This window comes from Chroicocephalus ridibundus, chromosome 3 (assembly GCF_963924245.1).
Source record: "Chroicocephalus ridibundus chromosome 3, bChrRid1.1, whole genome shotgun sequence".
Lineage (NCBI taxonomy): Eukaryota > Metazoa > Chordata > Aves > Charadriiformes > Laridae > Chroicocephalus > Chroicocephalus ridibundus.
Window position 1 is genome coordinate 72452417 of NC_086286.1, and position 17824 is coordinate 72470240.

Sequence of the window (17824 nt, forward strand, 5' to 3'; positions counted from 1 at the left end):
ACCCATGGGCAGGTGAGAGGAAAGCTGGATCTCCCTAGTCACATAGATGTGCTGGGTACAAGGAGGGAAATGCCATAAAATATTTGGCTTTGGCTGTTATATTTACTGCTACTTTATTCATACAGCTATTTCAGTATTCAAATACCTAAGGACTGATTGTATGACTGACTACACCAATTATTCTGCATCTCAAAAATCCGGCAACACGCCCACAAAATAGAAGACTACAAAGACAGCAGTTTGATGAACTTTTAAGCATGTTTTGATCACTAGCATAAGACCATTTCCTCTTTATACTCTAAGAGACTAAATAGACAACACAGTGGCACTTTTACATGCCTTAAAGAATGCTACTATTATGTGAATTATATATTCCTGTTAATAAAAACACCTCCAAATAACAGTTCTTGCCTATTTTATGTAGGGCTGTAAGTTTACTGAAAGGATACAGCACGCAAACTCTCGAAGAAATATCTGGGAGCATCAGTGGAGCATATGTCCTGGCTAAAGAAAGAAAGGTTCAGAGGAGCTTTTGTGCTCTCTCACGAACGGCCAGAAGTCACTCTGTGTCAGTCCAGCATCCTCTCCGAAGCTGATTACTCTAAATTATGTGAGGGGCCAAGCAGCTGATGTTCACCCTTTTTTTAAAGGTCCTTCCTCAGCAAAATGCTGATCCTTCAATATTTCAGACAAAAATATTGTGCAAAAGAAACTACGTACAGCTTAAGTCATTCTTAAGGCCAATTTCCCCACCACACGTCACAACGTGAAAAAAACAGAGGCTAAGTACAGTACAATTCTGGGTAAGAGCCATTGCTGATAATGTAATCCACTTGCATGGTAAGTACCTCCAAGTGCAGTTATGTCAATATATGTCAAAACTATGCTACAAATACATGCATATGCAGACAGCGTATCAGAGAGGCATGGCAGATCGGTGGTAACCTGTCAGCAAAGACAGGTTCAATTGTTTGCTCAACAGAGATTTGCCATGTTCCCATTTGTGCTCTTCAGTTCCTCATCTCTAAAATTAAACTGACTGTATTTTTTTTACATCACAGAGATGTGCGAGGACCTTAGAAACAATATTAATAGTATTGAAATATCTTCAATACTTTGATTTGGGGCGGGGGGGTTAATTGAAATTGTTTTTCCACAAGGAATGCTGCTGTTTAAGTATAAAGATGCACCAATTTTCAACATGCTTACAGTATTTTGATTAGTAGGATTGTGTTTTCTTGCCCTTGATTCCATCAGCATGATTTTTACATGACACAACTGTAATTTTTCTCCATACATTGCATTTCCGTAAGTAATTTTATGAAGTCAGAGACAAATAGTTTGAGAAGGCCGTCTGCTTTCATTTGCATCATTCTCCATGTGCTCTGTGCTCTGAAGTATATATTATGTTTAGCAGCTGCTTAAATACTAATCCCAGGACTGAATTATCTCTGTCACTATAAAGGAGGATAAGAACCCTTTTTATTATGAAACATTCTACCTGTTGCAATACAGGAGAGAGGCAGACATACATAAGGCAGGTGATGACCTTCCATTATTGTTCATTCAAAGGTTTAGGGAGTTATTTTCATATTTAAAGAAAATGCATGTGCAAAGTGACTGTATCAGAGTACTGAAATAAGCAAGATCTCTGAGCGACATTTTAAAGAATGGAGTATTACCTAAGAAAACTCAGACAAAAGCTTCAAAGAGACTATGCAGCACTTATCCATTGTTGAAAACGGGTTTAAGAAAATGCCGAGTGGAGCATTCTCAGCCACGAAACAGTACTTAGGTTGAAAAAGCTAGGAAATAAAGTTAATACATTGAAGAAAATTTATACAATATATTGATTTTCAGATTACAAGAAACTGACTATAACCCCTACATTACAACAATATTGAAAATAAATATAAAGCACTTACTGTTTCTAAAGTCAGTTAAAAGTCGTCTATGGGACTGGCAAAAATACAGTTTATTTCAGTGGGGTTTTATAAGAAAACTTTCTCTGAGAAGGCTATGCCTCTTAATTTTTGATTAAAGACATAGTCACAGCAATCTACATCTTCTTAACATCCAGGGTGGATTAGTACTCCTCATTGTACTGCCTAATGCACATGCTGAGATTAAAAAGAGCTTCAGCTGATTTAAATCCCAGCAATCTCTTTTAATGGTACTAGCCCCCAAGAACATGACCCCCTAGCACTCTGCTCTCTAGCATGACTCCAAAGCGAACAAAGAAGCCAGCTGGCCTTCTGTGGTACAGGGCTGAGCTATCTGGTGAGCTTTCTCATCAGGTGGTCCGAGAGCTCCTTGTTGGAAGAAGTGTTCATCACACTGGCAGAACTAGAGGCTGTATTCGCAAAAGGATTTAAGATCATAAATTCCTCTTCAGGTCCTTAAGTCATTGGACTTAAGCACCACTGGCATTCAGAGCCGTGACTAACGCTAGGCCCAAGCTCCTCACAAACAGGTTTTCCTATAACGCTTTGGGTGGACTCCTTGGGGTGGTCGCTGTAAAACAACCTCACCTCAACTGGTATCTCTAAAAGAAATGCGCCATATTAAGATTGTCCTTAGTATTGACTATGCTTACTACAGGATGGTCCTTACTGTCCTAAATAACTTAACCCTGCTCTTTCCTTTTTAAACAAAGAGGAGGGGGAGGGTTGTAGCACTAGTAAAATGCTCTGGACCTTACAGCAGCAGGCCTGTGAAATGCCAACAGCACGGTACCACCTGTGGCGCACACCCCTGAGCTGTACAGGAGTCCTAGCCCAGCTGTCCCGTCCCCGCAGCGAGTTGCATCCCATGGGCCTGGTGACCAGCTCAGACAGCACCGGCCTCCACACCAGATGGGGTGGAGGGCAGAGTGGGGTTCTCCCTCATGCCTACCACTGCAAGGGCTGCAGTGCTCCTCTGCGATGGGGATCTTCCCACCCACCCAACTAGGGCGTCAGCTCTGGGTGAGGCTCTCATGGACCTTCCCATGGAGGTTGCATCTGCAGGCCTCCAGAGTTTGGGATGTGGAGAGAAGGCAGGATAAGAAACTCAAACCCCAAGTGGAGAAAGAAAGGTGGCGGCTGCTGACAGAAAGCCTGGAGAGGTGGCATGAAGGGAAGGCGATGGCTGGATGGGGAGCGTCTTCTGGAGGCCAGGCCAAAAGAAATGATGTTGTGAGGGAAAAGATAGCAGACACAGGTGCAGGAGGAACAAACCAAGTGCAAGGGAAAACTTGAAAGATCAAAGCTCTAAGGTGAGTACAGGAAACATTTTCACGAAAAACAGCTGAGAGGGAAGCGGATCATGGAGAAGGATACTACAGACTTGAACCATAATCTGCTCAGACACAAGGTTTCATGGGCTTTTGAGAAAATGGAAAAGGAAAAGGAAAAGGAAAAGGAAAAGGTATAAAAAGACCAAGTCCAGTATAAAAAGACAAGATACAGACACCTGAAGTGAGTTAATCAGCAGGTCAGAGTTGATGAGCTTTAGCAAGAGACTTCTTGTGGAAAAACAGCTTCAGAGATCTCAAGAAATCCTTGATCAGCTGATGGATGAAAGAATTAGGGAATCAAAGGAAGAATAATGAAGTTTTATGGCCAAATTTAGAGCAAAAAAGAGAGAGGAAGAGAAAAAGACATAGAAGTATGTTGCTAAATATAGCTGAGAGGAAATTTCAGCAAGCCCCAGAAATGCTGGCCAAAACTATTAAACAGAAAGTAAAACACATCAAGGAAATTAACTGTTTGAAAGAGAGAAACCACCGCTCTCAAAGACAAAACTTGATGATGATGAAAAAGGTCGACTACAGGAAATAAAAGAAGCAATCAGAAGAAGAGATCAGAGAAGCGATTTAGTGTTAAGAGATAAGGAGTCTGTTGCAGAAAAGCCAGGAAAAATACCCAGAGCATCTTATGGCCTGACACAAAAAATGATAGAACTGATGAATAGCTTAGCAAATGACTAGATGGCTTCAGATGCCTCTTACGGTGCAGATATTTTTAAGACTTAAAGGTTTCAGCCATTTTTGCGCCCAAAAGATAGCATGCATTTTATTCTTTTTGTGATTTGGCAAGAGCTCTGGGTTGTATCGCGCTAAAATGGTTTAATTTTAACCTCGCTGTATCCAATGAATGTGCCAATCACCACCTGAGCCACTTCAGTTCTGGCAGCCCACTCTACCTGCCTGTTGTTCTGATGTTCTTCAGTGGCACGACACTTGGGCATGTGAGCATCTACATGCCATACCTTTACACCAATGTTCTCTACCTAGATAGCAACGTCTTGCCGCGGTGCAGCAGCACAGGTGAGTCTACTTCGGCACTGCCAGTTGGTCCATTGCCATTGCTGTAGCCCCCTCCACAGGGCATTTGCCACCATCCAAGAGTCAGTAGAAAGAATAATGGCCACTTTTCTCATTCAGCAAACCCTAGGGCCAGATGGATGGCTTTCACTTCTACAGACTGACTTGATTCGCCTTTCCCTTCAGTGGCATTATTTTTTTCAATATGTTTAATTTTCATTCCGAAAAGTTGAATCACCGTATCATTCACAGCATGCTAGATATAAAATACAGCTTTTAGGTTTTGAGAATAAATAAATTCCTGTGGTATGGGACCTTAAATAATTAAGAATAAATACTTTGGAGATGGGGAATTCTGTGCATTTCACTGAGTAAAATGTACTCCAGTTCCCCAATTCAAAGGCTCCAACATAGATATATTTGCTTGAACTCTTTTTTTAATCTATATTTATGTTGTTGAATATACCATTAGTCAATAGCCTAGGACAAGCAGAAGCGTCATCTGAAAAAGTAAAGAAATTTCTTTCCTGGGAAAGGAAGGGTGAAACGAAGTTAGTGGTATTAGGCTCTACAGGTTTGTAAGGAAGAGCAGCTGAAGATCCCAAAGAGCTGGCAGTTTCAGCTGATGTCAACTACAAAAGTAAAAAGTGATGAATGGGAAATAGACCAAATTTGAGGGCAAGCATGGATCTGAATGTCATCAGAGATCTTTGGGGGCTTCTGCCTCGTGAAACCAAGACTGGCTTTTTCCAAGCACATGGTTCAAAAATAATGTCTCCTTTTTAGGGAAGCAAAAATCTCAGCAAAGCAGAGAAATTTAGCAACTGATAGAGCCTTGCCCTTTCACAGCCACTGCTGGAACATCATTAAATTAGACTTATTTAAGAGCCTGTATGAAATCTCCTAGCTTCAAGCTGCAATTCAACAAGTCAAAAGTACTTCATGCTGGAAAAGAAAGTAAAACTGTATTTTGCCGATATAAATCAACTACGATTTGAAAACTTGTTCCTGACAGATATTCAAAGAGATTGTAGAAGTGAGATAACCTGTCTAAGAACCCTACGGCTGGAAACATGCCTGCTCCCAGCAGAAGTCAGGAATCTAATTTGTAAATCATAACAGCAGGATATTTGCACACTTAGAAATCAACAGTATTTTCTACACTCCTTTAGAATACACTGTAGTCATCTCCTGGGACTTTTTTTAATCTTTCCTTCTTTCAGTTGGAATCAGAAAGGATAATAGTGATCATAGAATAATAGCATGGTTAAAGTTGGAAGGGACCTTAAAGACCAGCTACTTCTAACTCCCCTGCCATGATGATTCTGATTGCTATGTGCCGAGTCTCTAGCGAGGCACGGGCAACGGACTTGTTTGCTGCTTGCCACCCACTTAGCCTGTGATACAGAAACTCTCTCCAGCTCAGTAAGGAACACTCTAATACTATCCAATTCATAGTATTTCATGATAAGTGCAGCATTATTACCAACCTCTCTATTCCAAAGAAAAGATGATGTTACCTCTTTTTGACCTCAGTAGGTAGCCAAGAATATGGGGTCTTGTAAGTTATTTCAAATGGAGGTAAACAGCCAGAGTCCACCATATCTTAGATACAAATTAGCTTATTACAAAGAGTGTTCAAAGTCACCTTTCCTGAATGCAAGAGAAATGAAACAGCAAGGGCAGGTTTCTCAGCACACAGGTCAACTCCCCTTTCTGAACAACACTTAGACCAAAAATTCTCGCTCCATTTTCACCCATGCCTGTTTCTAATTGCCTCTTGTAGACTTTTCTCTCAGCTATTTCAGTCTGAAAACCACCACATAGCAAAACCCATTCGTGCTGTGTCTTTATTTTAGATGGAAGCTGTTTTCATTTCATCTCTCTGAATACCTAGAAGCATAAACATTTCTTACCTTTATCCCTCACAAAGACCTATTGTTAAACCCAGAAGCTTTTTAATGACATTTAGCCAACTAGAACAACACCTTGGTTTTGAATTCTTAGCAACAGCTACAAACTTCTCATTGCTGCGAACAGCAGCCGTATACTGCCCTGTGTCCCAACATTTATCTTCAGCAAAAGGGCAGATAAAGATAAATTATCCTGGTCTTTGGAGATAAAGAAACAGCAGCATAATAGTTCTCATATGTTTGAGTGCTTCAGCTTCACGGTGGTGTGGTGATAAAAAGGAATTGACTCAGAGCGGCCACAGGCAGACAGCACAACCGGACAAGGCGGGTGCAGGAGGAAGGCGAGCTCAGTGGCAGTGCTGTCTTTGGAAACCCTGTCAATGGGTAAATGTCATAAAATATACAACAGTATTGATTCATGCTTGGCCAAACCTTGGAACATGATATTACTTGTCTTTCATGCTGCATCGCTGGAATACTGTTTTCTTTGTTCTGTAATAAAAGCAAACAAACAACTAAAACCACCTTTCCTAATTAGGCTTATCTGAGAAGGGAACCCGCTGTTCCTTCTAGTTTTGAACTACTATGGGCAGACATCTGTCTAGATGTCTGTGAGTATGTCTGCAGGGTGTGTGACTATCTTGAACCCTTGATCTTGAAGTGAACTCTGCACAGATTCACCTGTAGAGATGGTCGTGATATACTCAATGCCAAAACATAAACTAGCTCCTGGTTGTTTTGGATGTTCTGACAAATGCTGCAAATCTTCAGTTCAGGCTTGGCACAGTCAATCCACATACTTGGAAACAGAACGTTTTCAAAATCACCATTTGAAAACATTCACTTCCAATAGCCAACAAACAAGCTATGTATTTTTGTTGTGTTTTTCTTTAACCAAGATATGGAGTATTTACAAAAATATTTTGAAATATAAAATAAAATCCATGAGGGATTTTGAAGCAATGTTTATAATTGATTTGGATAAGCTCAGCTTTTAGGATTACTTTCTGCTTCTTTTTAAAATAACTGGATTATCTGAAGGATGAAGAAATCTTTGACCTATATATTCTAGTTACTGTCTGTCTTTCTTCCATTTACTTGTCTTTAAAGCATATTAAGACAAGCTAACCCATATAAATGTCTTGCGGGATATAAGATCCAATTTTAGTCATGCAAAAAGTACCTGTGTACCAAAGGAAGACAGATGGACAGATTCTTATTTTAGCACACATTGCATGTCAGAAGCAAACTAGTGGAAAGCAGGACTTAAATTTCTCTCTGTCTCAGATACTTACAATCACAGAATTATCCCAGAAAATTATAATGAAATAAGAAAGAGACAAAATAAAATAAACAAACAAACAAACAAAACCCTTCATGCTCCTTATACTGATACTTCTCGTATCAGTGTTGGTTACAATGCTCATTAAAGTTATGAACTTAACGTATTATCAAGGAGAAAGGACAGACCAGAATGTGGCAGCTTAATTTATCAGTGAATTCCACTTCCTGTAGGGAGGATGTGACAGGCAGAGGAGAGAGTAACACATGGGGAAATTGTTCTTTACTAGGAAGGAAATCAGATGGATGTTGTGTAGGTCAATACTATTCAAGTACTGGTCCAAAGATGTGAAGTGATAATCCTTTTGCAACCAAGGACCACAGCTAGCTCGGACGACCTCTCCCAAAAGTCTAAGGAAATCTGAGTCTCTTGACTGTGCATCACACCGTCTTGCCCTTGCATGGGACTGACGCCCAGTGGCATGCAGGCACAGACCCTCAGCAGAGATGGTGCCCTGCCTGTCCACAGTGCTGGTGAAGCCATCTTAAAGTGCTGGTGAGGTAGCCTCCTGCATCTGCAAACACAATAGATCTTTTTCTTCATTCTCCTGCATCTAGCTTCCATCACCTTTATGCTCCTTCTTTCTTTGATTAATGCATTGATTTAGATAGCATACCCATCCTCTCTCGCAGCCACGTGAAATGTCCAGCATGTTCAATGCTAAATGACCCAGATAGATGGAAGAATTTCTGACTGGCCTAGAGAGTGCTGAGCTTTACCATTAACTCGAACTTTTTTTCCACTTGTCATCCTCTGACATATTTCACCAAGAAGCCACTATCGTTATGAGCACCGGAAAAAAAATGTGCAAAATAGAAAGACAGCACGCGCGCACTCCTTTAGTGCTCTTTGATTTCTCTTCCTCCAAATGAATTAAATACCCCTGTTCCCCACTTCTGAAACAAATATATTGAATTTGGAGAGAAAACAGACAACAGTAATATTCATTTTAGGAATAAAGTCTCAATACTATTTTCTTAACCATAGTTTCCTGAAGAGACACAGGCATTTCCAAACTGGGACAGGGGAGGGCACTAAAGAGTTACACATGGATCTGAAAGCTGAAGAAATTCTTTGTCCGACATGTAAATTGGCTCTAAAATTATTTCAGGCTCATCATGTATACTTCTTGGATGAAAAAGAAGCTTTGATACAGCCTATTTTAGCTGATTGAACCGCGTCCTTAATCTTTGGGAAAAGCTGCTGAAGCCAAGCCTTGCTTTTGTGTTTTATCATCTTTCAGCCAAGTAAGGAAAAATACATCCTTGTCAAGCGTTTTCTGAGAGCATCTTAGTCTCTGAGAGAAGTAGAGACATGGTGTGAATCAGACTAGTATGTTTAGGCATTAGTTTTATTTGTCTCTAGTTCAGTCAAACTAAGTTTTAGTGTAAAAAACACGATTCTAAGGTCCATGCTCTAACTGGGCTAATGCCACTAAAGAACTGACACATTTGGGTAATGGATTGCAACCCTCATTGCACTTCTAAGAAATCTGCTGCAAGGTTAGCTGCAAATTTACTACACTTGCTCAGACTTGACTCCTTATGGGAAGCAACGATTCATCTTTAAGTGCAAAGGGAGTGTGTTTTGTCAACAGAAATGAACAACACACATCTCTTTACATAATTAATTACCATCAAGCTCACAGTAGCGTAAGAAGCTGAGACAATTCTTCCCATTTTCTGCCTGTCAGAGTGTACTATCACAACTGAGAAGATGCACTGAGGTCTTTCTTTGTAAAAGCACATTTGAATGAAGACTCTGTTTTAATTATAGCAACTTATTTTTCCTAAGCAGGGGATAATTCTGTAACCAGTGGTAACATTTGTAATGATGCAGGCTATAATCAGATCTCATGCATTAGTAGAAAAATTTATCGCTGCAGAGAACAGGAAGGCTTTATGAATAGATGTTCAATGAATGTACAAAGTTCTGTATTTCTCTGGAGACCTTTTACACTGTCTTTCATACCACAACATGTAATAGAGATGGAGTAAACCTACATGTGTTGGTCAATCACAGGACAGTTATGAGGCAATGGTATGCAGTGCCTATTAGTTCTAGGACACATGAGAAAAAACAATTCTAACGGAGATGGAGAGGTCTGAATGTCCCTTTTTACAGGCCACTGATACAGTTCTGGCCCACCGTCCTGGTCAGCCCTGATCAAAAAGATGAGATGAAAGTGGAGCAGGTCAAAGGAAGGCTATCAAGGAGCCTTGAAACACTTGAGCTGCTGAATGTCTTGTATGCAATGAACACATATATACTCCATCTGTGGGCCTGATCCTGATGTGCATCCAACTCTTCTCCACATTGTAGTTTTCTCTAAAAGGAAACCCATGTGCACAGGCTAGGCAAGAACCACATTAAATGGTGCTTCAGGCAGAGGCTGGCTTTTCGGATGTCTCCAAGAGAAGACCTCCTATAAATACAATAGTGGCTAAATACTAGAAGAGGGAAAGACTAATTTAACTTACGTGACAATGTTCTCACAAAAACATATGATAAAAGATGGATGATAAAGAAAATGGGGCTGCAAATTAGAAGACAGCTTCTGATAATTCTCAGAGGTGTGCAGCACGAGATCTCAATTCCCAAATAACTATTTACATCGTCACTGTCACTAGCGCAACTGCATGAAAGCAACAATGGATACTCAAGGGTAGACAGGGTTCCTCCTAGCCACCCAGATGACATCTTCCTTGTTGATATTTTAGAAGGAACATCACATGAAGCAAAAATGGAGGTAGGGAACAAAGTGAGGCATGGAGGAACATGCCTGCCCGGAGAGTCCTAGAAGACCCCAGCTCGTGCAAAGGTGTGGTGGAACAGAGTCCAGCAGCACAAGCCTTCCAACAGCTCACTGCCCCGTGGCCAAGCTCTGCTCTGGTTTCCAGAGGAGTACAAGGTTGCTCCCTGCCTTCATGATAGAGACAGACAAATCCCCTAATTGCTCACGAAATTTGTTTCTCTCCATGATCGCAGTTTCTCATGACAACCGTGTTTCTCCATAGGGACGCTACGCCTCGCTGACAAGAGATGGATGTTTGTGAGTGCAGAAATTTCACAGGAGCTGGACCTGCCCCCAGCAGATGGGAATGGTCCGGGTGCTCATGGTTGTCCAAAGTATATACAAAGACTTCGCTTTCCCCATTCCATTTTTTCACTTTTGAAAGAAGCAACAACCAAGACCCATTGCAAAGAGAGAAATTAAACTTCTTTTGAACTTCAAAACAGAACAACCAACCTATCACTTTCTCTTGAGATAATATCAGGAGCCTGCAAAAACAAGGACGAGAGCTGTGCGTATGTACCCATCTGTGGGTGGAACACAAAAACTGGAATCACGAACGCAGACCGTGTGTCTTAACAATAATTTCGTTGGAAGGGATGTGGCTGCTGTGTTACTGTCTCGACATAGACTCCCTAAATCTTTTGTCAGGACATCGCCACGAAAAACAGGAAGGAGGGAAGGGCTCTGGATGCTTGGCCATCCCGGGAGCTGCAGCAGGGTGTGGGGAGACAGACACAGGGGCTGTGGGTTATTTCCCCACGGGGCTATGCGGCCCTGGCCCACGCCTTCTGATTAAACACCCCAGCGTTTGTGCTCCCTGGCTTGCTGGGGGGGGGAGGGAGAGATCCGCACACGTGCGGCGGGTTTGCTCCCTTCATTACCATGCAGACAATATTTGGCTGTTCTCAAGAAAAGCCTGGGATCCCGGCTCTTTTTCCCAGGCTTTCTTCTTCTCCATGAAAAGGGGAAAAAAAAAAAAAAAAAACAACGAGGAGCCTGTTCGGCTCCGTCTGGCCGAGCCGTGGGCTGACGGTGATGTCATGTCGAGCCCGGCGGTGACTGGCTGTAGCCAAACTGGTCATGCCCCGTCCAGGCATGGCGCGGCCACCGGCCACCTCACACCTCAGCCCCCGCCGCCGCACAAAGGCTGCGAGGAAAAAAGCAGGCGGGGGGGGGGGCATCCGAGGGTGAACAAAGCGCCAGCCAAGCATGAAGCTGAAGGGGGTCTCCCCCTGGGCGGCAGGGAGATGGCTCCCAGCCCTCCTCGCGCCAGTGCCGCTTCCTGGCTCAGGCAGGGGAGCCCGTCCGGGGCTGTGGAGAGGATGATGCTGATTATTATTAGCTGGTGGAACCAGGTTTTATGAAATTGGGGCTGGCGGGGAAAGTAGGCGCAGAAGAAAGAAAATTACGTTCGTTTTGTTTGGCGGGGTGCAAGGCCAGATCTCGGCTGATGTACATCAGCACAGCCTCATTGCCTCCAGTGATTTATTTATTTATTCAAATAAACATCAGCACAAAAGGTGGTCCACGATGTCAAATAACCAAAGGCAGTTTACCTCTACAGCTGTTGCACCGTTCCTTGTTTGACGATTAGTAAGCTACATGTCTACTAACGTGTATTTAAATGAAATGTTTAGGCAGTGGGTTTAAATCTAGTTTGCCCTTTTTTTGTCATCACACTTCATTTTGCCTATAAAGTATTCATTATTCTCAAAGTAAAAAAAAAAAATACTTAGTCAATCCTTTGGTGATTGCTTATTATCAACTTTTCAGTTTTAATTTTGAAAATGAGTTTCATTCTTATAACCAGAGATAAGTTACCACAGAAACACAGTAATTCTCAGGCTTGCTGTGTGATCTCACCAGACGCCTGACATAGAAAGGTCTTATTAAATATTTGAGGTTCCTTCACAGTACAAGGTAGTAAATACAGGATTTGTGTTTGTTAACTAATTTGTTAACTAGCTTTACATTTTCGGTCTTCCTTCTGCCTTCACTCAGCCCATCAAAGACTGACTCCTGGGGTGACACATCCAAACACTTTGTTGCTCACAAGAGTTACAGCCTCTTGACAGACCCAGGGGGGATGAAAAGCAATGGAAGCTTGCAGCTTGTTTTCAGAGGGGCAAGACACTGAAAGCACATAACCAGATTTTTCCAAGAAAATATTAAACCTTAAGTGAAAGGGGAGGAGGAAGAATGGCAAGGATTAAGCACTCCATGTTATCTGAAATATCTCTCACCTTAAAACTGGATCAGCTTCCGAACTACCAGTCAACTTACCTTTCAGATGCAACTTCCCAAGATGTGGTATCATTTAAACTGGCATAATGGGTGTCTGACAGCATGCAGTTTCATCCTTTTAAACGCCTTCCAGAGTCTTGAGTTTGAAACATGCTGTATTTAAATTCAGCCTAATTAAAGTTTGGAAATTAATTCATTAGTTGTTAATTACAATGGAAATAAGTGCCCAGATACTTGATCTGCATGCCTTTATACTCGTTAAAACATAAAGTCAAAGTACAAATAAACAGTAAAGCCCTACTAAGTAAACCCATGTTTATCACCCAGCAACAGAAATACTCATTAAAAAAGAGACTTCCCCTCAAGTTTTTCATCAGCCTTTTAAAGTGTTTCCAAATACATTTGTAATCGTCTTTCTATTACAGGACACTTCCCAAGAGTATGCAGGTGCTGCCTACTTCTGCAGCTCAATGACACAAAGTGCATGCACATACAGTGTAATGAACATTTTCATTCGGGAGATCAGAAGTTGCCTTCTGGGCAGTTCCGTCTCTCATTTCCAGGTATTGGCACCTGAAGATTGACACATAAAAAAAGAGGAAGCCAAAACTGAGATATTACAGCAAACCCATGCATGCACTAGTACATTCAGGGTCTGCCTCTCTTTACCTTGGTATATCTCATACCTGCACCCACACACGTTTATGACAGCAGGAAATGTATCCAGTAGAGGGACTACAATTGTACTAGTAAAATCAGAAATTGGAAGTGCTTGGAAAATGGAAAGATTTTCCCCAATAAAAGGTAAAACTAAAAATAAAATAGCTGGAGAATTCCATGAGCCTGCCACTGTATGCTTTTACACAAAATGGAGCTGGAGAGAGGAATGTTTGTGGTTGATTTGTTATTGAAAGGAAATTTTAAAATCATAACCTAGAAAACTGGAAAGTCTTCCCCCAAGCCATTTACTTTTCTAATTAATTTGCCTTCATCATTAGACTTTTTTCTTTTCCTGTAACAACAAGCTATGTTACAAGGCCTCTCCCTTTTTGTTCATGGTACTTTTAATTTCAGGGCTTTGCTCTTCATTACTGCTAGCTTGCAAAGACTACAATTAGCACAAGGTGCTGCCTGTAGCCCTGTGCTGTTAGGATTCTCAAGAAGATTTAGCAACTCACAGTTCAACTTGATTTTACCTTACTGCTGGTAATTCTTTGCCAAAACCACCTTCCAGTCATGAAATCTGAAAACCTAACAGCAACTTCTCCAAGGCTTGAATCTCTAGTCCTGTTCTGGGGGTTATCCAAAGCAACGGTATCTCTTGTATTTCTTCTACCACCCACAGTTTTTCACTGGGTCCTCTATTTACAAAGTCAAGAATTGCTTGAGCTATAATTTTTAACATCTAAACACTCAAGCAACATACAGAAAACGTGTCCAGAGAGGAGGAAGATGAGGCCTGTGAGCTGCCACTTTATTACCGTGCTTACAATTGTCTCCTGTATTGTAACAATATTTCCTATGCAAAAACTACCCAGTTTTGATTCTGTTAGTGACTGAAGAGCAGCAGAACAAACAGAAGATCTCAAGAACACATTACGTTCAAAGAAACCGCAAAAAACTTAAATAGGGCACTATGCCACTTGTGAATTCTGGTTTGCTCTGGTAAAATTTGTAAACAATGTTAAAAAAAAAAAAAAAGAGAAAAAAGTAAAACCTTCATAGGCCTCCAGAGGAAAAAGAAGGCATCTATCTGTACTTACACGAATATGTGTTCGGTTGTTTTTGACAACAATGTTTTCTGTTGCCACGAAATAAACATTTCCAGTTCCAGAGAGGAAACCTTCACACTTCAGAAAGGCAGAAGGAAGAAGAGGCTTTTCATTCTGCTGCGAGATGCTGGGTTTTGTACTTGTTTTGTGTGTGGGGACCCAAGCTTTCATGCTGATGGGGAAGTAAAATAGTTCTTTATGGAGTATTTTATAAAGGACTATCAATCATTCCAGTATGAGTCTCAAGCAGAAGGGGAGCAAAGGAGAGGTCATGCACAAAAAAGGTTGTGTTTCACGCCACGCAACGAAAGGAGATTTGACTGTGGGAAAGGAGATTCACATTCACGCAGACCCTGAACTTGGCCTTACAGAGCAGATAAGTGCTGATTGTGCCTGCAGTGTCCTCTCGCTGAGGTCCACCACCTATAAAATAAATCCTGTAATGAAAGCAGATCACCTCATAATGCAGTCCTGGAAGGGGTTGATTCATCTAATATCTCTTGCTTACAAATGTACTGCGGGGTTACCACAGTTCAGGCAGCCTCATTAAAAGCAGTGCAAAACACGCAGAGCCTGAATGGAGATGAAATAAAAGCCCTATAGATGGCTGTTACGCATAATCCATTTGTTACTATGCTTCAGGCAAACAAAGGAGCACATTGTTTATAGAGCTGCTTTCTGCCAGCAGCAGGACAAATTCTTAGATGATTCTAGTGAATATTTTACAACATTCAACATAACGAAGAGTGTGCCTTCTTCATAACGCTAGTAATTCATAACCGGGAGAGGGACTGAAGGCAGAATAGAGCAAGCGAGAGTAAAACAGTGAGATCAGGTAATTAGTAACAGCTGTACAGGGAAACTGAAATTCTTACTGATTCTGAGCACCCGGAGCCCTGCAATGGAAAAGAGAAGGAATTTTTTCATCATTTTACATGCATTGCATATAGTATATATAAAGTTTAGAATCTATTCCCTAACCACTAAATTCAAGTCGTTCATAATTTTGCATACCAGTGGGTGACAAAGTCTCACTAAGTTTGGATAGACAAAAATTAGAGGACATTCTTGAAACAAAAGTTGGCCAGACGCTGAAAACCACAATGACAGGCACTGAATGAAGCAATGAATTTAACAAGTATAGGACCTGTCTAGTTACAGAAAGAAAGTTTAAAATACAATCGCTAGTTCTAGTTCTACATTTGGCATATAAGCGAAGGCTTTTTTTTCACCCTAACAAATGAATGGAAAACATAGTTTGCGGTCTATGTGTCATTTGCTTTCTCACACCCTGGGTTAAATGATGTAGGTGCAGACTTCACAGTGACCTCACTGGAGTTGCACCAAATTCTAAGCATGCCAACCTAGGTGTTAACCTAGCCAATTAGCGCCACTTAATTCACATTTTTCACCACACCTTGCTTTCTTTTCCAGGAACTATGTCTTCAAGAGTACACTCTCATCGCTCATACATGTGAACAAAACAAGATTCCTGAAGCTGGATTTCTAAAAAGACACTAAACAATCCTCATGCTGGCATAAGTGGAGAGGCGGTTTTTATGCCTAAACAAAGACAATGTGTGGAGATTATTCTTCAAGCTGAACATGCAATACACTGCACGGAGATAAACCTTTGGCAATTTAAGGATAGGACACTGATCTGTCACCCTGCTTACAGTCATACAAAGTATTAGAAAAATTTATCACTTGAAAACAAACTTAAGAAGAGGGGGTTCAGAGACATAGCCCAAAAAAACCTATCATGAGGTTTTGTTTAGCAGCGGTATAATAGCAGTCATCTAACTGCAGCTGAAGCAAGAGATTTTCACCTCCCCTGGTGATGATATGACTTACCCCAGCTCAGAGGCGAAGGGGCAGGGTCTCTCTCAAATAGCCTTAGCCCTCCTTTGGGAGGGAAAGGAAGGCAAAGAGACCCTGAATGTGGTGAGGGGCCTCAAAAGGGAATCAACATATCTGCAAAGGAAACGACACACTATGAGGCCCTGGCTGTTAATACCATCTTTGTCCCATGAAGAGAAGTGGCGGCAAAACACAGCCTGGTGTAAAGATGTGAAGACAGCACTGGGGCAGATATGCAAATGGCTGTGGGAAAACATCCCCTCGGAGGCATTGAGAAGCACTGACATGTTTTCACATAAATCATTAGGTAAGACAGGATCCTATTTTCCATCCAAACGGCACTCCAGAAGACAGGGGGAGCTGAGGGCCACCCCTCTTCCATGCACAACCACCCGCTTTTGCCTCTACCCAGCTGATCACACAGCAATTGCTCTTCTGTATAATTATGTGAAAATAGAAAATACAATTAGGGTTTAGAAATACTTTGTGTTCTAAGATGTTTATTGTTTGTGTATCTCGGGTAAATACTGACAATCAGGATACAGGAAGAGCTACATTCGGATTTCCTAAATACTAATTTTTCTGGACTCTTAAGTTCCAAAAATTATTTGAGGCGCTGTTTGTGTCATAGGCAGCTAATAAATTCCAGAATACAGATGCTGGTGGGCTGGATTTCTGCTGCAGCTGGGAGGTCTTGCGGACTAAGTGAGTAAGAAAATGCAGTGAATGGGAACTTTTTGACTGTTTTGATGGGTCAAAGCTTAATTGCTGGCATATTCTGAATGATGGACTCCACTGCAAACTTGATTTGAACTGATGCTACGCAAAACCCACCAAGTAATAGCTGACATTTAGCAAATAAAGAAAAGAGGAAATATGATTTGGTGATGGGAAAAACATTGGGTCTTAGAGGGGTAACTTAAAAATCCTGAGTAGAGAGAAGGGCTGAGGAGAGGGGTGGTGGCCACCCAGCGAGATGCTGAGAGCAGGGACCTTGCGTTACTGCAAAGTGCTGAGGTACCTACTGAGCAACCAGCAGGTCTCCAGCACCAGCGCCCACACCCAATGGAAAACCACCTGGATGCGTGCCCTAATGAGCCCACTAAACCTGATCTGCTCTCCCCTGCTGCTCTGCCAGCCTCCAATCCACTCCACAGGCAAACTCCCAGCTCCCGCTCCTCCTTCCCAGGATGGGACCGAAGAGAAAACTCCCATCTCCTGGTTAATATGAATACCTTCATCCAGCTCTAGAGCCTCACGCAGCCACACACACTACAAATAACACACTCCGCTTCCTTCGTGGGTCACTCTCAGCAGAGTGCTTCACCCATACAAGAGTTTTAGCAAGAGTTTTCAGCAGAAAATTCCCAGAATCGCATTGGATGGGACTGGGGGCTGGGGGCAATATAAGTGATTAATGGGTTCGCTGCAGAACAAAACCTCCTCAGCTCTGTCACGAGATAGTTGCTATGGTTTTTTCATACTGCTTAGCAGAAATTTGCTTTGGGCGCAGGGGGATTGAAGGAGGGGAGAAACACAAAAAATACTATAGAAAAATCCTCCATTGTACACTGGCAATTATTCTGAGCG